The sequence below is a fragment of the Mirounga angustirostris genome, unplaced genomic scaffold (assembly GCF_029215605.1).
Source record: "Mirounga angustirostris isolate CCGP_5_RB_7025 unplaced genomic scaffold, mMirAng1.0.hap1 SCAF_4, whole genome shotgun sequence".
Lineage (NCBI taxonomy): Eukaryota > Metazoa > Chordata > Mammalia > Carnivora > Phocidae > Mirounga > Mirounga angustirostris.
The window spans coordinates 34913635-34932634 of NW_026991712.1; the positions used below are offsets into that span (position 1 = coordinate 34913635).

Here is a 19000-nt window from a genome sequence, read left to right on the forward strand (position 1 = left end):
AGGTGATTGTATAAATCCATCATCACCATTAGAAAAACAGCTTAAAGTGTGCGTTCTTGAAAAAGGAAGGCATGCTATTCATTGTATATACTTACAATTACCTATTCACCAGCATTAGAGGGACATGCTCAGAGATACAATCAAAGAGCACTTATTCAACACAAAGCCTCTTAGATGAATGCAGGTATTATTTCGTGTCCATTCCCTCGATTCTCCTCACTTGTGAGAGGATGTATTCTCCCTGGCAAGTCATTTCGAGCTTCTATTTCTCTTATATAACTGTGGATAATAGAGTTGACCTTTCTCACTTAGATTATTTAGTTTAATGCCCTCGAAATGTGGCAAATGCTATATGGCAGCTAAAATCTTATTCCGTTTCTCTGCTCCAACCCCTAGGTCTTGTGTTCAGGGAGACAGTCCGTTGGACCCAGCAAAGCAATGACCTAGGAGGCAGGTAGTGGTTCAGCACCTTCCTGGGAAAAATGAGACTGATTTTCCTCATCTGCAAACCTGTCTGGTCACTCAGCTTAACTTAATAATTCACCAGTGTTCTCTTAGCAGAATATTTTACAATATTATAAAGATATTTATAAAGATCTTATAATTTATAAAAGGTCATAAAGATATTTCAAAAGTTGAGAAGGAGGGAAAACCTCTCAAATCTTCCCTAATAAACACAACCTTTTTCTTTCTTTACTCCTTTTTGGTGTTTCTACTGTTTTTATGCATTTTTAGAATTTTAATTATGGCATACACAAGACTTGCATATTCTTCTATAATTTTTAATAATTTGACAGTTTTATTTTTCTAAATACTATTCCATGGATTAGAATGCCCATAGTTTATTTACTTTTCTTTGAAGGGATTTACTTTGTTTCCAGTTTTCCATTCTGTCACTGCAGGGCTCTTGTCCTTTCTTTTGTATTATTTCCTTAGGATGAAGTCTTGGGGCAGTAATATGGGTAGGGTTACCACATAAAACACAGGATTCCCAGCCACAGTGGAATTTCAGATAAACCATGAATAGTTTTTTAGTATAAGTATGTCCCGTGTAATATTTGGTACATACTTATACTAAAAAGTGTTCATTTTTATTTGAAATTCAAATTTAACTGGGTATCCACAATTTTTATTTGCGAAATCTGGCAACCCTAATTGTGAGTCAGAACAGGAACATTTTCGTGAGTCTTGATACACATTGACAAATTTCTGTTAAATTTATCATTAAGATTTTATTATTGATTTAAATGAGGAGGGGAAACTTTCAGAGGGGAGAAATAGAGAAGAAAATGGGAACCCTAAGATGTTAAGTAGTTATCTAGGTTATTACATTTTTAGTTTTTAGGAGAATTACATAATCATATAGTATTATATAAACATATAATATTATATAAATATTCATAGACACATAAGGAAAAAATTTTTGGACCACACATATTTCTGGTAACATCTACCCAGTTTCTTGGTGGGACACTTATTATTAGTTGCCTACTTGCTATGTGTCCCCCTTCTTTCTTACTAACAGAACCCTGATTTTGTTCAGGGCAGCAATGGGACCAGTTAAAAACTCAATTTCTCAGGCTACCTGACTGCTAAAGGTGGCCATGGGACTCAGTTCTAACCAAAGCAGGTGAGCAGAAGTCTGTGGTGTTGTATCTTTCCCTTCTTCCTTTGCCTGGAATGTAAATGTGATGTATAGAGATACAGCAGCCATCTTATGACCTCTGGAAAAAAGCTATGCATACGGAATGGTGAAGTAGTAAAATAAGATTCACAACTTGTACGCCCATAATTGATTAAATAACCTTGTTCTAGTTTATTGCATATATTTTTTATAAGCTTCTTCAAGTCCTTTGTAGAAATAGGTCTAAATCTATATACACATATATAATAAATATTTTGTGGACGTCAGTATGCCCACAGGAAGAGGTTGAGGAATTCTTGAGGAACTGCCATGACCGTTGCTGATAAAGTTCAATCAGGGTTGAAGGCCAAGTCTAATTCCTGAGACTCAGAGACCAATGAGAAAGGATACTATTCACCAGTCTAGCTTTGGGCACAAGGATTAAGATCTCAAAGGAAGTAAACGTGACAAACAGGAAGTTAGGTCAAACTCTTAGGGCTTCAGAATCAGTTGTCACACCAAGGTCAGGAACTTCAGAGTTAATAAAGGCAGGGAGAACCTTACAGATTAGAGCAGGAATTTGTCCAGGTAAGTAAGTGGACCAAAACGAGAGAAGCAACCCATGGATACTACGCTGTAGTTCTGGTGCTGTTTTCTCCATCTAAGTCTGTTTAATAGTTTACCCTCTGCCTTGGTACCTCTATGGTCATACAGAGTCCTGAAAAATGAGGGCGGATGTCAATGAGAACTGACCTGTCTGCTGTAGTTGGAAGATCTTTCCCATAGATGAGCTTCTGGCTCTGTTGCATTTCAAACTTTGTTTCTTGTCTACTACCCACATACTTCCAGTGCTGGGCACTTTAGGACACGTTCATATCCTCTGGCCTTGCACCTTTATGAAACAACACTGGATGAGTCAGCACAGTGGGTGGTAGGAACATTCCGGAAAACCCGTATCTACCCTGGGACATCAAGCAATAACTCAACTGTACGTGGAAATGATCACAAGTCTCATTAACATGTCCTGTGAAGCTTCAAACTGAATATATCCCAACTTAATTTCTTTTTATCCAGATCCCCAAAAATGCCCGGGGCAACTCCAGTAACACCTGCTATGAGACAAAGTATGATGGAGAAGAAATGGTGTTGGAAAGAGACAGTGGTTTTAACCTGTTGCTGCTGAAATAGCTTATTAATGCAAAATAAAAACAAAACCAAATGACCGTGTGGGCACATTATTAGGATCCCTCCTAGAGTTCTAGAAAGGACTGTGTGCCCTTAGAAAGTGTCCTGAAGCTTGGGCTTCTTTAGCTTTATGGTAGACCTATCTCTGTGCGTTCCTTTTAAGAGATGTGCCCACGGCACACACATACCCTTTGGGTTGCCTTGAGTGCTGCCTGACAACTTGAGAGCAATGTGTTTTTTAAAATAAATAATGTTTAATTTGTTTTAAAATTGTAGGCAATCCTTGCTGTTGTTAAAAACAAAAAAGAAAACAAAAAGAGCAAAAATACACATGTACTATACTCCTGCCATGTGGGGATTTGGGTGAATTTTCTTTTGGACATTCTTTTTATTGATACCTTTATATTCCTTATCATCCAAAAGGGGACAACTTCAAAATGTTATTTTGAAGATTAGATTTATGGTGAGCTTTCTCCTGTATCATTAAATATACTTATAAAGGGATGATTAAAAAAATAACTATAATTTTTTTAAATTCCCCATTATTGGGTATTTAAGTCACTATTGAACATTTAGGTTATTTTATTTTATTTTATTTTTTTAAATTTTTTTTTTAAGATTTTATTTATTTATTTGAGAGAGAGAGAATGAGAGACAGAGAGCATGAGAGGGAGGAGGGTCAGAGGGAGAAGCAGACTCCCCGCTGAGCAGGGAGCCCGATGCGGGACTCGATCCTGGGACTCCAGGATCATGACCTGAGCCAAAGGCAGTCGCTTAACCAACTGAACCACCCAGGCGGCCTAGGTTATTTTATTATACATAAGATATGTTAAGCATCTTTCTACATATATCTTTTTGTGCTTTTTCTTATTACACATGTAATACATTTCTAGGACAAATTCCTAAAAGTGAAATGACTGAGTCACAAGATATGAAAAATTTAGAGAATTTTATACATACAGATACGTTGCTTTCTAGAAAGTCTGTATGAATTTATACTTTTGAAAGAAATGTGTGAGAATGTTTTCCTAAACGCTTGCCAGAAATTTATACTATTATTTAAAAAAAATCTTTGGAATGGTATCTCATGGTTTTAATGCTTATTTCTCTGATTGTTGTGATGCTGAACATTTCTTTTTTTTTTTTTTTTAAAGATTTTATTTATTTATTTGAGAGAGAGAGACATAGCGAGAGAGGGAACACAAGCAGGGGGAGTAGGAGAGGGAGAAGCAGGCTTCCCCGCGGAGCAGGGAGCCTGATGTGGGGCTCGATCCCAGGGTCCTGGGATCAGGACCTGAGCCGAAGGCAGACGCTTAACAACTAAGCCACCGAGGCGCCCCAGATGCTGAACATTTCTTATATGCATTTTGGCTTTGTGGATCTTCTGTAAATTGTCAGTTCCTGTCTTTAGGCAAGAATTTTTTTCTAATTAGACATTTTTAAATTAAGGCAATATATTTTTTTAAACTGCATAGAGCCTTTTATTCTTATTTTTATTATAATGTGTTTCCCTGTCTGCTCTTTCACTGGCTTTTCTTCTTTTCCCTAATTGGAGGAGTGGCCCACAGAGCTGCCCTTGCCCCCTATTTTTTCCTTATCTATTAGACTGAGTCATATGAAACTGCAGTTTTTAGAAGGCAAAAAAATGGTAAAATACCAGCAATTTTCTATGGCTAAACCCGATCTATTTCTCTTGATAACCTGATTAAATCTTCCTCCCTCCCCCCCGTCTACCATTCTGTCTGTCCATTTGTTCATCCTCCCAACAAATATTTATTAGCAACTGCAGCATGTCACCACTCTAAGGAGGACTTCCCAGCCATCGTTAGCTCTGACCTCTCTTCTGAGCTCCGGTGTCTGTTTTTTGAGTTGGCAAGTCAGCCCCACACTGGCTCTGTAATATTACTCACATCTTCTCTGTTCCTCTTCTATCCACCTCAGTTCAGATTTTCATTACTTAATGTGTGTTGTAGTCTGTTTGGGCTATCATAACAAAAATACTATAAACTGAGTGGCTTATAAACAACAAACATTTATTTCTCATAATAAATACAGAGGCTGGAGGTCCAAGAGCGCGTGGTGCCAGCAGATTCGGTGTGTGTTGAGAGCCCACTTCCTCATAGATGGTGCCTCCTCACTGTGTCCTCACGTGGTGGAAGGGGCAAGGGGGCTCCCTAGGGACTCTTTTATAAGAGCACTAATCCCATCTGTGGCTCACCTTCATGAAGGCTCACCTTCACGACCTAAGCATCTCCTAAAGGCCCCACCTCCCAGTCTCACCACATTGCAGGCTAGGATTTCAACAAATGAACTTGGGGGAAAATATAAACTCTCAGACAACAGCAATATATAATGTTTTCTCTCCCACAATATTCTTTACCTTCTCTTACCTTCACACTACAATTATTGAGATTCAAAGCTTTTCCCTCTTTCAAGGGTCATTCTACATGTAATACTTTTACCGATCACTGCCTTCTCCCATCCTTCACTACCGGCTAGAAATTTCACCATTCCAATGGCCTTTTATATGCACATCTTTTCTGGAACTTTCTCCTCCTACCATCTGGTTATTTCTGTACTTTCTTTTATATTGAGATATCATTTACATATAGTAAATGTAAAAATTTTAATTGTACAACTTGATGCATTTTTACATATGCATATTCCTTTGCAACAACCACTCAGATCAAGACACAGAAAATTTCCGTCACCTCAGAAAGTTCCCTTATGCTCCTTCCCAGTTAATAACTGCTGTCAGCTACCAAAGGTAATTAATGACTGTCCTGATTTCTATCACCATAGATTAGTTTTCATATTTTTGAATTTCAAATTAATGGCATTATACAGTATGTACTCTTTTTGCATCTGGCTACTTTTGCTCAACATAATGCTTTTGAGTTTCATCCATGCTATATATCTATCAATAGTTTGTTCTTTTTTTCTTTATTGCTGTGTAGAATTCCATTGTATGAATATGTAACAGTTTGTTTATACATTTTTCTGCTGGTGGAGACTTGGATTGTTTCCAGTTTTTCACAATTATGAAAAAATGCTATAAATATTCTTGAACAAATCCCTCTTTTTCTTGTGCACGTACCTAGGATTGGATTGCTGGGTTATAGGGTAGGCATATGTTTAACATTAATAGAAACCACCAAACAGTTTCCAAAGGAGTTGTGCCATTTTACATTCTCACCAGAAATATCTGAGAGTTGATCTACATTCTTGCTATCATTTGATGGTATACGTCTTTTTTATTCTATTTATGTGTAGTGGTATCTCGTTGTGATTTTAATGAGGCATGTGGTTTTAATTCCATGATGAATGATGATTTTGAGCACATTTTCATATGCTTATTGTCTATTTAGATATTTTCTCTTTTAAAGTGCCTGTTCAAGTTTTTTGACTGTTGTGTTAATTACTATAGTTTTATGGTAAGTCTTAAGTTTGGAACTTTAAACCTACCACCTTTGTTTTTCTTTTTCAAAATTGTCCTCGCTATTTTGGGTCCTTTGAATTCCCATATAAATTTCAGAATGAGTTTGTCAGTTTCTATCAAAAAAAAAAAATACCTGCTGGGATTTTAACTGGGACTTTGTTGAATGTAGAGGTCAATTTGGGAGAATTGGTGTCTTAACAGTCCATACCTATGGTATATCTCTCCATTTACTTAGGTTTTCTTTCATTGCCTCAGCAATGTTTTCAGTGTAGAATTCTTGCATATATCTTGTTAAATTTAGTCCTATGTATCTGATTTTTTTATGTCAATATGAATGGTATTATTTTTAAAATATCTTTATCTGATTGATTTATAGTATATAGAAATATAACTGGTTTTTATATACTAACTTTGTATCTTGTTTCCAACCCTTAATTCACATATTAGCTGTTAATAGTTGTTTATAGATAAGTTACTTTGAATTTTCTAGGTACATAATAATGTCATCTGCTAATAAAGAAGTTTTACTTCTTCCTTTCTAATATTTATGCCTTTTATTTATTTTATTTTCTTGACTTATTGTACAATTTCCGTACACTTCTTTCCCCCTTCACTAGACTGTAAGGCAAGATTTTTTGAGAGAAAGCCCTAACATGGTGCTTTAAACATGGGAGATACTAAGAAAACTTTGATTGACTGTGTAAATTATGATGGGGAAAATAATGAATTAAAGCTGTAATTTACTCTTCTATATGATCAGTGAACCACCACCAGGAAAAAGGATGCTGGTTAAAACCCATTTTTGTGAGTTGGTATATCTTGATTTGCAAGGGTTGTTACAGGTGACTTGAAGACTCCTGGGTCATTCTACCTGGTTTGTGGTTTTCAGTGCCTGGATACTTCTCTGGTGTTATGTTAGCGTTCATTGTGTTCTTTTATAAGACTCTTGCCAAGCATTTTGAAACTTCCAAAATAGCAGTGACTGCTTCTCCCCAGGATAGCATGGAGCAGATGGATTCCTGGACCTCACTGCCTTCAGTCCCAATTCCCCAAGCTTCTGTTGGTGTAGAAAAAAGAATCTGCATTTTCAATATTACTGGAGTGAAGCCTGGGAAATTTTCAGTTTTGAGCCTTTAAATTCCAACGAGCAATGTTATTTTTAGATTTCTAGTATGCACTTGGGGTTTGTGAGTGAAATTGTATTAAGGAGTGAGGATGAGGGCTCACATAAGGGGGCGGTGGTCTTTTCCCAGTAAGCAGCCGCTCTTGCCTGTTCTGAAGATTCATGGGACTGGGAAGTGGCAGCCTGTGAGCTGCAGACACCCAGGGCAGGAGCAAAAGCACTCACTGGACTTTGATACCCATTGTTGCATTTTGGGTGCAGTAGTCATCTTTCTTTTATAGGTTCCATTGTCCCTGTGGCTGGACCAGGATGTTTCTTGCATTGCGTGAGGAGTTTGTGTCTCAGGAGGTAATTCCATTGTTTCTTTGTTTCTTTGCAAACTGCAGATATGCTGTTAGCTGTTTAAACAGTAGATTGGTAAAGTATTTAAGGCAGTTTTGACTCTAGGCCACAGGGACTGCTCTCTGTTCCCCTTTGGTTGACAAATTAGATACATCAGTAAAGAACTAGCATATGAATGAACTAATTATGTTTTTGCTGTTGAGTGAATAAGGATCACCTTGAAAAATGAAAGTAACAGAGAAATAATAGAAAAGAGGAAAATCAAAGGATGCATACCCTTGTAAATTTGGATTAAATAATATAAATGCAGGGTGATTACTTTTTTTCCTAAATACTTGAAATTTTCAACTTTTACGTATTTGGGCCTCTATTGACATTAAAACAGTGTTCTAAGTATTCATGTGATTATTATTAATAGAACACTTCTCTTTGCTCCCAGCAACGGGCACTTTGCCTGATCACCTAAATTCCTACTACCCAGAAATAATCACTGTTTGTAATCATTGGGTACATACAAAATAATTACAATTAATTTCCATATTTTGTTTTCATGCTATAACTGGTGTTTGTAAATCTGCTTTTGTCACTTAACAATCTGTAATATGGATATATTTTCATGTCGAGAAATACAGAGCTACATTATTTTAAGTCACCCAGGATACATTGTGTGTGTGTGTGTGCACGTGTGCGCACACGTATTAAATAATTTAACTGACAGGTTCTTTTTTTTTTTTTAAAGATTTTATTTATTTATTTGAGAGAGAGATTGAGATAGAGAGAGCATGAGAGGGGGGAGGGTCAGAAGGAGAAGCAGACTCCCCGCTGAGCAGGGAGCCAGATGCGGGACTCGATCCCGGGACTCGATCCCGGGACTCCGGGATCATGACCTGAGCCGAAGGCAGTCGCTGAACCAACTGAGCCACCCAGGCGCCCTGGACTTCAGAGCCTTTTTTTTTTTTTTTTTTAAGATTTTATTTATTTATTCATGAGAGACAGAGAGAGAGACAGAGGCAGAGGGAGAAGCAGGCTCCCCGCTGAGCAGGGAGCCCGATGCGGGGCTCAATCCCAGGACCCCGGGATCATGACCTGAGCCGAAGGCAGTCGCTTAACCCACTGAGCCACCCAGGCGCCTGACAGGTTCTTTTTTGATAGATAGTTTTGTTTTAGATTTTTTTTTTTTTAAGATTTTATTTATTTATTTGAGAGAGAGAGAATGAGATAGAGAGAGCATGAGAGGGGGGAGGGTCAGAGGGAGAAGCAGACTCCCCGCCGAGCAGGGAGCCCGATGCGGGACCCGATCCCGGGACTCCAGGACCACGACCTGAGCCGAAGGCAGTCGCCCAACCAACTGAGCCACCCAGGCGCCCTAGATTTTTTTTAACTATTACAAGCAACATTAGAATGGTCATCTTTGTATATAAATCTTGAGCATTTATCTGATTAGTGTCTTAGGATAGATTTCTGGGAATGGGATTTTGGGGCTCAAACTGTGTATATTTTATCTTTTGATGTATTCTGCCAAACTCCCCTGAAGAAAATGTGAATTCATTTATATTCTCAGCAACATCAAATTGGGAATGTTTACCTGTACCATTACTAACATTATTTATTGTAAATCTTGACTAGCTTATATTTTTGAATTCTAGTATATTTGTCTCTTCATGGGGATTGTAAACTAAATTAGTCAGGCTCTAGTCAGAAAACCCAGGACCACACTGGGTAATTCAGATAGTAGGGATTTTATACAGGGAGCTGGTTCCACACATGTTGGAAATCTGAAGGAGCAAAAGCAAACGCTGAAGTCATCCAGAGAAGTAGCAGGAAAGGGATAGAATGAAGCGAACCAGGAGGCCTGGGGAGGCGCCTGGCAGGGCAGGGCTGGGCATCGGGTGGTGTGCAGCCTGGCTGCTGAGGGACTGCAGAGACGGGCACTCTGACTGCCAGGTGGGTGTGGCCCAGCTGCCGGCACATCTGAGGGGGTATGGGAGTGGCTGGTGTTGGGAGGGTAGAGAAAAGCTGGGGACCGAAACCAGCCTGTGCTCTTGTTGGTATGATACCGGCAGAAACTAGCCACCAGAAAGAAGTCCCTTTTCTCTCCTCTTACCTTGTGTTGTTGGCATAGCTGTAGAGGACGCCAGCTGACAAGGGAGTAAATGAAATAAATGTTGCAGTCCCAGTCTCAGCATCACAGAGCAGAAAAGAGAATGCTGGGCTTGGAGCTAAGAGGCAAGGGGTAAAGAACCAGTTGTATTTGTTTGCTTGGGCTGCCATAACAAAGTACCATGAACGGGGGGACTTCAAACAACAGAAATTAATGTCTCACAGTTCTGGACCCTAGAAATCAGAGATTAAGGTGCTACCATTTTAAAAGGACACCAGTCATATTGGAATAGGGGCCCACCCTATTCTGGTATGACCTCATCCTAATTGAATTACATCTGCAATGATTCTATTTAATAAGATCACTTTATGAGATGCTGGCCATTAGGACTTCGACATAGGAAGTTTTGGGGGCACACAATTCAACCCATAACACCAGTACATAAACTTCCTTAGGACAGGGCCCTTGTAGCCCTAAAATGCCATATTAACTCCTTTGTATTCTTCAAGTTCTGGGTACAAAGAATGTGCCTAATAATTATCAAATAAATGAATAAATGCTAAATTAAATGATGCACATTCATCTTCAAGCTGTTAAGTCTAAAGTCATGTACATTTTAAATTGAAATTATAAGGAAAATCCATCAGATTTTTAAATGTCAGATGTTCTTAAATTTTATGAACAGTTAAATGTCAGATGCATCCCGAGTATCCTGATGATTACAAAACTTAATCCTAAATTTAACATAAGAGTATAATAAGTTTGAGTTATTTCATCTCTATCCGTAACGTCAAGAAAATCACTTATCCTGTAAGAAAAAAGATTTTCTAACTCCGGTGGACTGAGGTCATCTCAAGTGGGTGGAGGCTACTTGGTCAACAAATTAAGACCACAACATTGTTGTTTTTTGGTTAAGATTTGAGTCTGGGGCATAAGACCTATATTTTTTTTTAGGGTTCCTTCTGGGGATCTAGGCAAATGTGATTTAGCATGCTCTGGTCACCTGCTAGCTTCCACAGCATTCAGACTGCTTCGTTGGGCATTTACACCAAAAAATGGAGTTGTCGATGGCTGAACTGCTGAACTGCTAGGAGGTTTTTTTGTTTGTTTGTTTTCACAGCCATGAATCCCAATGTAGGCTTCCTCAGAATGTTGATTTCATGAATTGGACTTTTCTTTTTCCCAGCCTCAATCAAAGAATGATATTTTCCAAATGTTAAAGAAAGAGGTTAACTTAATGAATGGAATTAAATTAGGTGACTACTATTGCTTCTTCCTCCAGCACTGGCAGATGTCAAAATGAATGAACAAGAAGTCGCAACATTTTAAAACATTAATATGCAAAAGCAGATGATCTTGCTTAGTTCACCAGCTCATTTTTGTGGGCTTGTGTGCTTCCTGCTGTAATTTCATATCGCATGAGTGCATATTATGCTACTAACTTGTTCCTAATGTATGGGGTAGAATTCCATTAAGTTCTGCAAAATGTGTAGAACATTGTGGCCTTTGAGCAAGCTAGATAAACTGTGGTTCCCACCCTCAGGGAACTTACCAAGGAGTGGGGAGTTAGGACTTTGTTTAAAATGCCTGTGCACAAAATCAAACCTATGATGGAGGAAGCTAGTGGTCACGGTCCTGGCTCCTGTGGTTTGTTGTGAAACCATGAAACTTACCTCGGACTGTTGCCCTTCCTCCTTCATCCCTTTCCTTTTGTGATACTTTTTCTGAACTCAGAATGGGAGGGAGGCATTCTGGGGGAGAGATGAAGTCTCTAGCCTTGAAACCCTTTCAGTTCGGTGATGGAGATAAACAAATATTCATACTCAGTATGCTGAATGTGTTGGAGCAGAATTAGACAAGCTCTGGGGGATACCAGGGGCTCTGGGAGGGCCAGGAGTCCTGATCTTTTTGTTTTCTTGGGTCCTAGCAAGGGGCACGGAACCCAGTCAATATTTATTTGTTGAAGGGGGCAACACAGTTCATCCTGGGAGTGTTCAGAGAAGGAAGTTACATTTGAACTGGGTGTGGAAGGACAAGGAGGAGAAGATGATGGTGTAAGAAAGGAATCCCTTTACCCATATCTTTTGTCCCTAAACCCCCTTCCTTAGATACCACTAAAATTTGAGTTATGGCCATGGGTGTGACATGGCCCTTCAGTCTGTAGGGTGTTTCTTGGGTAAACTTCTTTCCCTCAGATCTCAGCACAGGGCTGACTCAACCAGTTGTTAGGAGCCACAGGCAGGGAGTGTAGGAAACTGGACTCCAGTGCCAGCTCCATCACTAACTTTGAGATCTTGAACAAGCCATTTAACCTTTATGAATAACAAGCTAAGTCATATGGGTAATGCACTAAAATGTATGCAACACCATATAGTTATCACGCATTATTGTAAGTTAGGCGGTTCATCTTACCTTAACACTGACTTTGTGTACAGGGATTACATGTATACCTTTCAGGAGATGGACATCCAAATGAGGGAGCAGACTCATGATCTGAGGTTATGTGGGGGTGGTGAGTGATTCTGGGTTGATTTGTAAGGATTCATGGAGGATCTGTGTTAGTTTATTACTAATGGCGTGCTGGGGGTGGACTGCTGCCATCACAGGGGACAGGCTGAGCCAAGAGTGGAGGTTCAGAGCAGAGAGAATCCTAGAGAGGGAGTGAAAATTCATTCTTTAATTACCCATCACGTTCCTACTATGTGTCAACAGGGATCAAGGCAGACATGGTCTCTTCCCTTTTGAAATTTTCTATCAAGGAAAACAGACAGTGAACAAATAATTACATAATGAATGAATTATATTTATTATAATAAGCGGGAGGGAGGAAAAGAACAGTGTGCAATGGAAGCATGGTAGAGAGACCTCCCTTGATGTGTGCTGAGAGGGCAGGGAACTGAGACAGATGAAAGAGTTGGCCAATGGGAGAATGGTCGTGGGAGAGAAATCAGTGCAGCATGAGCCTCATATGTGAAGATTGAGATGACCAGAAAATGGGTACCTTCCAGAAACCTGAAAAAGATTGGGACACAGCATGATGAAGCTAGAAGAGGGTAGGGCAGTATAGGCTTGGAAAATGATTCTGGACTTTGTCCTTGGAGCCCTGGCAACCTTGGGTGTGGTTGGGGTTGAGCAATTTTGGCCTCTATTAGGTAAGTGGAGATGAAGAGAAGTGGGCAGATGTTAAAGGAATTTCAGAGGAAGAATTGTTTCAATTGGGGATTGATTTTACGTAAATGGGAATGAAAGAGGGGAAATATCTAGGTTGACGGCGGGTTTCTGGGTGGATAGTGAGGCTACTGATGAGAAACATCTGAAGGAGGTAGAGACTAGGTGGGGGAAGATAATGGCCTCAGTTTTGGATGTTATAAATATGTGTTGTGGGACATTGAAGTGGAGATGTCGATCTGGAAATCTGGATTTGGTTTTAGGATGGGGATCTAGTTGGATTGTGGACTTACGTGTCTTTAATGTATGAAAGATTGTAATTGTAACCACCTGAATGAATGAGATTGGGACTGTAAGAGAGTAGGAGAAAAGGGCTCTATCTGTTGGGAGTAGAAATAAAGTAAAGGTGGGCAGGATAACAAAAGGTGATTATTTCAAACCTGAGCCCTAGAGCAAAGCACTTCCATTCTTATTAGTCAGACACATTCTTAATTTGGAGGCTGCTGTGCTCTGACTCTGGGGCTCTTTTGATTTGACTTAAATTTCCCTTCTCTCCCTTTGGGAGTGGTCTGATATCCCCCCTTCATTTTTCCCTTCCTACTATTTTCTTTTTTTTTTTTTTAAACATATAATGTATTATTTTTTCAGAGGTACAGGTCTATGATTCAACAGTCTTACACCAATCACAGCGCTCACCATAGCACATACCCTCCCCATTGTCTATCACCCAGCCACCCCATCCCTCCCACCCCCCACCACTCCAGCAACCCCCAGTTTGTTTCCTGAGATTAAGAATTCCTCATATCAGTGAGATCATATGATATGTGTCTTTCTCTGATTGACTTATTCCGCTTAGCATAATACCCTGTAGTTCCATCCACATTGTTGCAAATGGCAAGATTTTGTGTGGTTTTTTTTTGGTGGCTGTGTAATATTCCATGTATATAGATACCACATCTTCTTTATCCATTCATCTATTGATGGATATCTTGGCTCTTTCATCGTTTGGCTATTGTGGACATTGCTGCTATAAACATCGGGGTGCATGTACCCCTTCGGATCACTACATTTGTATCTTTGGGGTAAATACCCAGTAGTGCAATTGCTGGGTCATAGGGTAGCTCTATTTTCAACTTTTTGAGAAACCTCCATACTGTTTTCCAGAGTGGCTGCACCAGCTTGCATTCCCACCAACAGTGTAGGAGGGTTCTGTAGGGGAGGTATTTTTGTTAGCGTTGTCTGATGTATCTGAAGCCGTAGCAAAGTGCTTAGCACATAGGAGGTGTTCAATACAGATTTGTTAAATAATTGAATAGTGTGTGTCAGGAATACAGATAAAGGTGTTTAAAAAACATCATAACATCAATATACTTACCCCACCATCCGTCTCCTGTTTGGTGAACATCTTTATGAGCATTACTTTGAACTCTTTAAATTACTTCTCTCCATTTTGTTAAGTTTTTTTCTGAGGTTTTATTTTGTTTTTTCATTTGAAACGTGTTCCTCTGTTTCCTTTTTTTGCTTGACTCACTGTATTTGTTTCTATGTATTAGATGAAACAGCCCCCTCTCCCAGTCTTGAAGGAGTGGCCTCATGTAGGCAATGAACTTTATTGTTCAACTCTGCTCTAGCTCTTGGTTGTTTCTTGAATCTTTGTGATTGTCCAAGCAGTCTATTTTATTTTTAATAGCTCCCAGTTGTTGAGGATGTGCCAAAACCTGACCACGTCCTAAAGGGGAGGATATCAGTCAGTACCTAGATTCAGGCCAGTTGGAAGCCAGATCCTTAGACAATGGCTTTTAAAGTTTGCAAATATGTACAGTCCTGTGGGACCACAAGCATAAGCCCTGAGGGCCACCAAACCAGGTGATTTGGAGGTGTCCCCTAGGCCACAGTCACAAAAATTGGGGCTCTAAATGAGTATATAAGCTCCTCTCTGAGAGATACCTGTGAGCTGTAGCAAGGCAGAGGGAGAGCGCAAAGATGGCATCTGCCAGTCTGCATTCCCTGAGAGCTCCTTGGTAGCCTCTAGATGTGTGCCAGTTCTGAAGTCGGCCCCTCAGTCTAAAGCTCCAAGACAAGCAACTAGGCTTCTTTCACAGACCAGGAGTGTGTTTCATGCTGCTCTCTCTGCAGTGTGCTGGAGGTGGTAGCCTGCCAAGAAATCTTTCCCATTGTTATAGTCCATGGGGCCCAGGAACACAAGTCATCCCCCCCCACCCCCCGCCAGACTCCACAGCCAGGTGATCAAAGGGTGTCCCCTTGGCTGCAGCTGCAAAAACTGGGACACCACATGTGTATACAAAAGCTCCACTCTAGGAGCACGAAGATGGCACCTCCTAAGGAAAAAGAAAAAAAAAGAAATGGCACCTGCTGCTTGGAAGGTACAGATGGCCACTGCCAAGAAAAACAAAAAGTCTGGAGTTAAAAGAAAAGAAAAGAAAAGAAAAGAAAAGAAAAGAAAAGAAAAGAAAAGAAAAAACCCTACTGGCTTTAGCAAGGGAGAGGGAGAGCAGGAAAAAATGGCACTCACCAGCGCCTCCATCCCAGAGAGTGTCCTAATAGGCCTTGTCCCCTCAGGCAGAGGCTTTAAGATTAGCAAATGGATCTCTTTGATGTGAAATCTGGTTGTTTTTCACATGGCTTTTCCTGCACTGCGCCCTGGGGTGAGAAAGTCTGCAAGCAAGCCTTTTAAAAAGCATTTGTTTGCTATAGCCTTTTGGTCTTGTGGATGTGCACTCCATTGGTTTTCAAAGCCAGATGTTTTGGGGATTGTCTCTCTGCAACTGGAGTGCCCCATGTGCGGTACAAACTTCATTTCTTAGGGAGTAGCTCTGGGTTTTGAATTCCTTCTGGACTCTGGGTTGCTTAACTGTGGGTGGAGTTTATGGTGGTACCAGGTCTCAGCCTAGCCTCCCTACCTTGATGTGGCTCTTTTCTTGTTTGTTGATGTGAAGCAGCTGCTCAGCTAGTTATCAGGTCTTTTTCTGGAGGAATCTGTTCCCTGTGTATCTGAGGATTCGGTGTGTCTGTGGAAGGAGGTGAGTTTAGGATCTTCCTACATCTTGCACAGCCTCCTGCAACAGGCTCGCTCCAGTCAGCAGATTCTCCCTGCTGTGGCATTGGATGAGTGGTGGTTAGCTGAATTTCATTAATTTTATACTTTTTTTGGTTAAGAGTGTTTTGTTTTTGCTTTTTGGTCTTTGTGACTGTGGGATGGCTAATATCTATTAATTTATTCGACTAATGTAGCAGGTAGAAATGTAAGTCCAAAAATGTAGACAAGTAAGAAATATTACGTTTATTTTTAAAAATTAATTTAAATTTGACTTGGAGCTCTCATCTTCCAGACTACTGATAATATAATCTTAGCTGTTCTGGAGGCCCTTTTCCTTATCAGGGTTGTACCAGAATGGAGAAGGCTTATGGTTAAGGTACTTGGAATACAAATAAAAGGCCTCTGATTGCAAATAGTGGGACCTGGGCATAGAGGCCAGGTTTTCTTGCTGTAACACATACACACACACCTTGCCATGTCCTTAGGACATTGTCACTAGGGACTGGTAAGGTCCTTCCCTCTCATTGTGTCTCCCAGTCCCACCCAACTTGTACTAGCCATGGTAGACCACTGTTGAAACATACCCATATGCCTTTGTTTAACATAATAAATATATTTTATTCCCTCAAACACTGTTGAATGCAGATATTCTGGCTGGACAGCTCCTCTCTAGGCACTGACTCGGGGCCCTGGGTTGTTTCCATCTTACGAATTCACCATCTTTCAGGGATTCAAAGTCCTTTGCTTCCCACCATGTGGGAGGAAGAAAAGAATATGGAGGATGAAACCCTTGGCCAAACAGGGACACACAACACTTCCTCTCACTTTCCATTGATGAGAACTACTCTCATGACCTCGCCTAGGTGCATGGGGAACTGGGAAATATGTCCTTGGCTAAGCAGCCACTTCCCAGCATCAGTTCTACACCATGGAAAAGGAATATGAATCTTCAGTGGCAGTCATCTATCTCTGCCACACTCCATCTGTTTTTGCCAATGTCAGTGAATTTTTACTCATATCCCTTTGTCTTTAAGGGCACTTAGCTAATACCTTCAGTGAACTCAGATTTTAGGGGAAAACATCAGGAAGGAAAATATCTTGCTAGAAACTTCACTTTGAACTTTGAAAAGCAAGATTTTTCCAAGAGAGGTTGGCTTGACTACTTTCACAGAACAAGGGAGAGAGAAATATAAAGAGAAGAAACACAAGTTAATTTAGTAATTAATTATCTTGTCGTGCAAATATTTATTGGACAGCTACTATGGAAAAAAACTAGATTATTTCAGAAATAATAAGTAGACTAAAGGAAATTCAGCAAGGTGATGGAATTGTGAGTAACTGGGCTGGGATAGGGAGGTGACTTTAGATTGGGTAGCCAGGGAAGGCCTCTCTGGGGACTTGAAGATAACTGTTAGGTTGAGATTCAAGACAAAAGCAGCTCTAGCCTTTTGAAAAGTAGTGGGAAGAACATCCTAGACAGAGAAAACAGCAAGTGCAAAGGCCCTGAGGCAGAATACAGCTTGGCTTATGCGAGGGAATAGGAGAGAGAGCAGAGTGGCTTGAGCATGAAGAGAGAAATGGTATATGATGTGAACTGAGGCTGGAGATGAAGGTAAAGACCATGTCACCCAGGGATTGTAGGCCATGGAAGGAGTGGAATTTTTTCTGGCTGTACTGGGCAGCCACAGGTGGGTTTAAGCTGGAGCATGAGATCTCCCTGATCACTCTTGGTCTGGCACCTGTCACTTGGTGTCCAGCCTCTTGATGAACCTGATGTACTTCTCCAGTGCACACCTGGCATGTAAATGCATGGAGTGGCATTTCTCTCTCCTTTAAACATTTTGGCTTTGGATCATGGTAGATCACAAAATTAGTTCTCAGGTGGGTTTGTGGGTAAAACACCAGAAAATAAAGCCAATTGTGTAGAACAAGACTGGTAAAACAGGAGGACTGGAAATGTAAATGCAATTCTCCAGAACAGAGCAGATGTGGTGCATGTGATGAGAAGGACTCTGGCATTGTGAAGCCAGATGGAAAATAATATTATTAGATGAGGGAAGACAGAAGGGCAGGAGCAACATGAAAGGGGAAGTCTGTTTGCTAGATGTGATTCAGTGTAGTTCTATATTCTGTATTTCTGTTCCCTTTTTCATTGGGCCCCTGGTTCCCGCTGCAGATTGTGAGGTGTGGTAACAAAACAAGATGTGGAATGAGGTCCTGAGCTACAAATTCCTCTAATTAGGAGGAGAGGGTACAAATGATAGAGCTTAGGCTGTCTAAAAGATGTATGTTTAACTTTTGTTTTGTTTTGTTTTTGTTTTTGTATGTTTAACTTTTTAAATCTGGTTTATATTATTTCACAATTCAAAATACCAGTGTCCTATGGTATCAGAACACGGTTGTGATGATTCAGAAAGATAACTCCTCATGGTACTTAGTAGATTCTCTTCCTGGAAAGTCCTCGTTAAAAGGAAATTATATCAAGGTCATATAAGGACAGTTGTGTGTGTGTGAGACGAGAATGATTCTGTATCACTTAAGAGTACACAGTTAAAGGATGAGAAAAAAGCCATAGCAGAGTTAAATGTTTGGATACGCTTTTTCCAATGATCTGTGATCTGAGTTTGGTGTCCTGACAGACTGCCAGTTTAGATTCAGTTTTGTTTTGAAATGGCTTCACATGAAAAAAGAGACCAACAAAAAAGCAGACTCTTTAATATAGGGAAGAGATTGGTTCCCAGAGGGGAGGAGGTTGGGGAAACGGGTGAAACAGGTGAAGGGGATTAAGAGTACATGTATCGTGATGAGCACTGAGTCATGTAGAGAATTGTTGCCTCACTATACTGTACACCTGAAACTAATAGAACATTTTCTGTTATATATTCTGTTATGTCTAGTATAATTACTAGAATTTTTTTAAGTTAATAAATAAATAAATAAATAAATAAATAAATAAATGG

At 40.0% G+C, this 19000-nt stretch overlaps 1 protein-coding gene across 13 annotated transcripts in view; it reads left to right on the forward strand.

Moving 5' to 3' along the window:
• Positions 1-19000, forward strand: part of NCALD (neurocalcin delta) — a 383100-nt gene that overhangs the window by 48810 nt on the left and 315290 nt on the right. For 7 of the 13 annotated variants that reach the window (XM_064588026.1, XM_064588027.1, XM_064588030.1 and 4 more), the window contains one exon: positions 7653-7719. The exons of the other annotated variants lie outside the window; for them this stretch is intronic. The gene's annotated coding sequence lies outside the window, so the exon portion shown is untranslated. The remainder of the gene's footprint in view (positions 1-7652; positions 7720-19000) is intronic. 13 annotated transcript variants of the gene reach the window in all.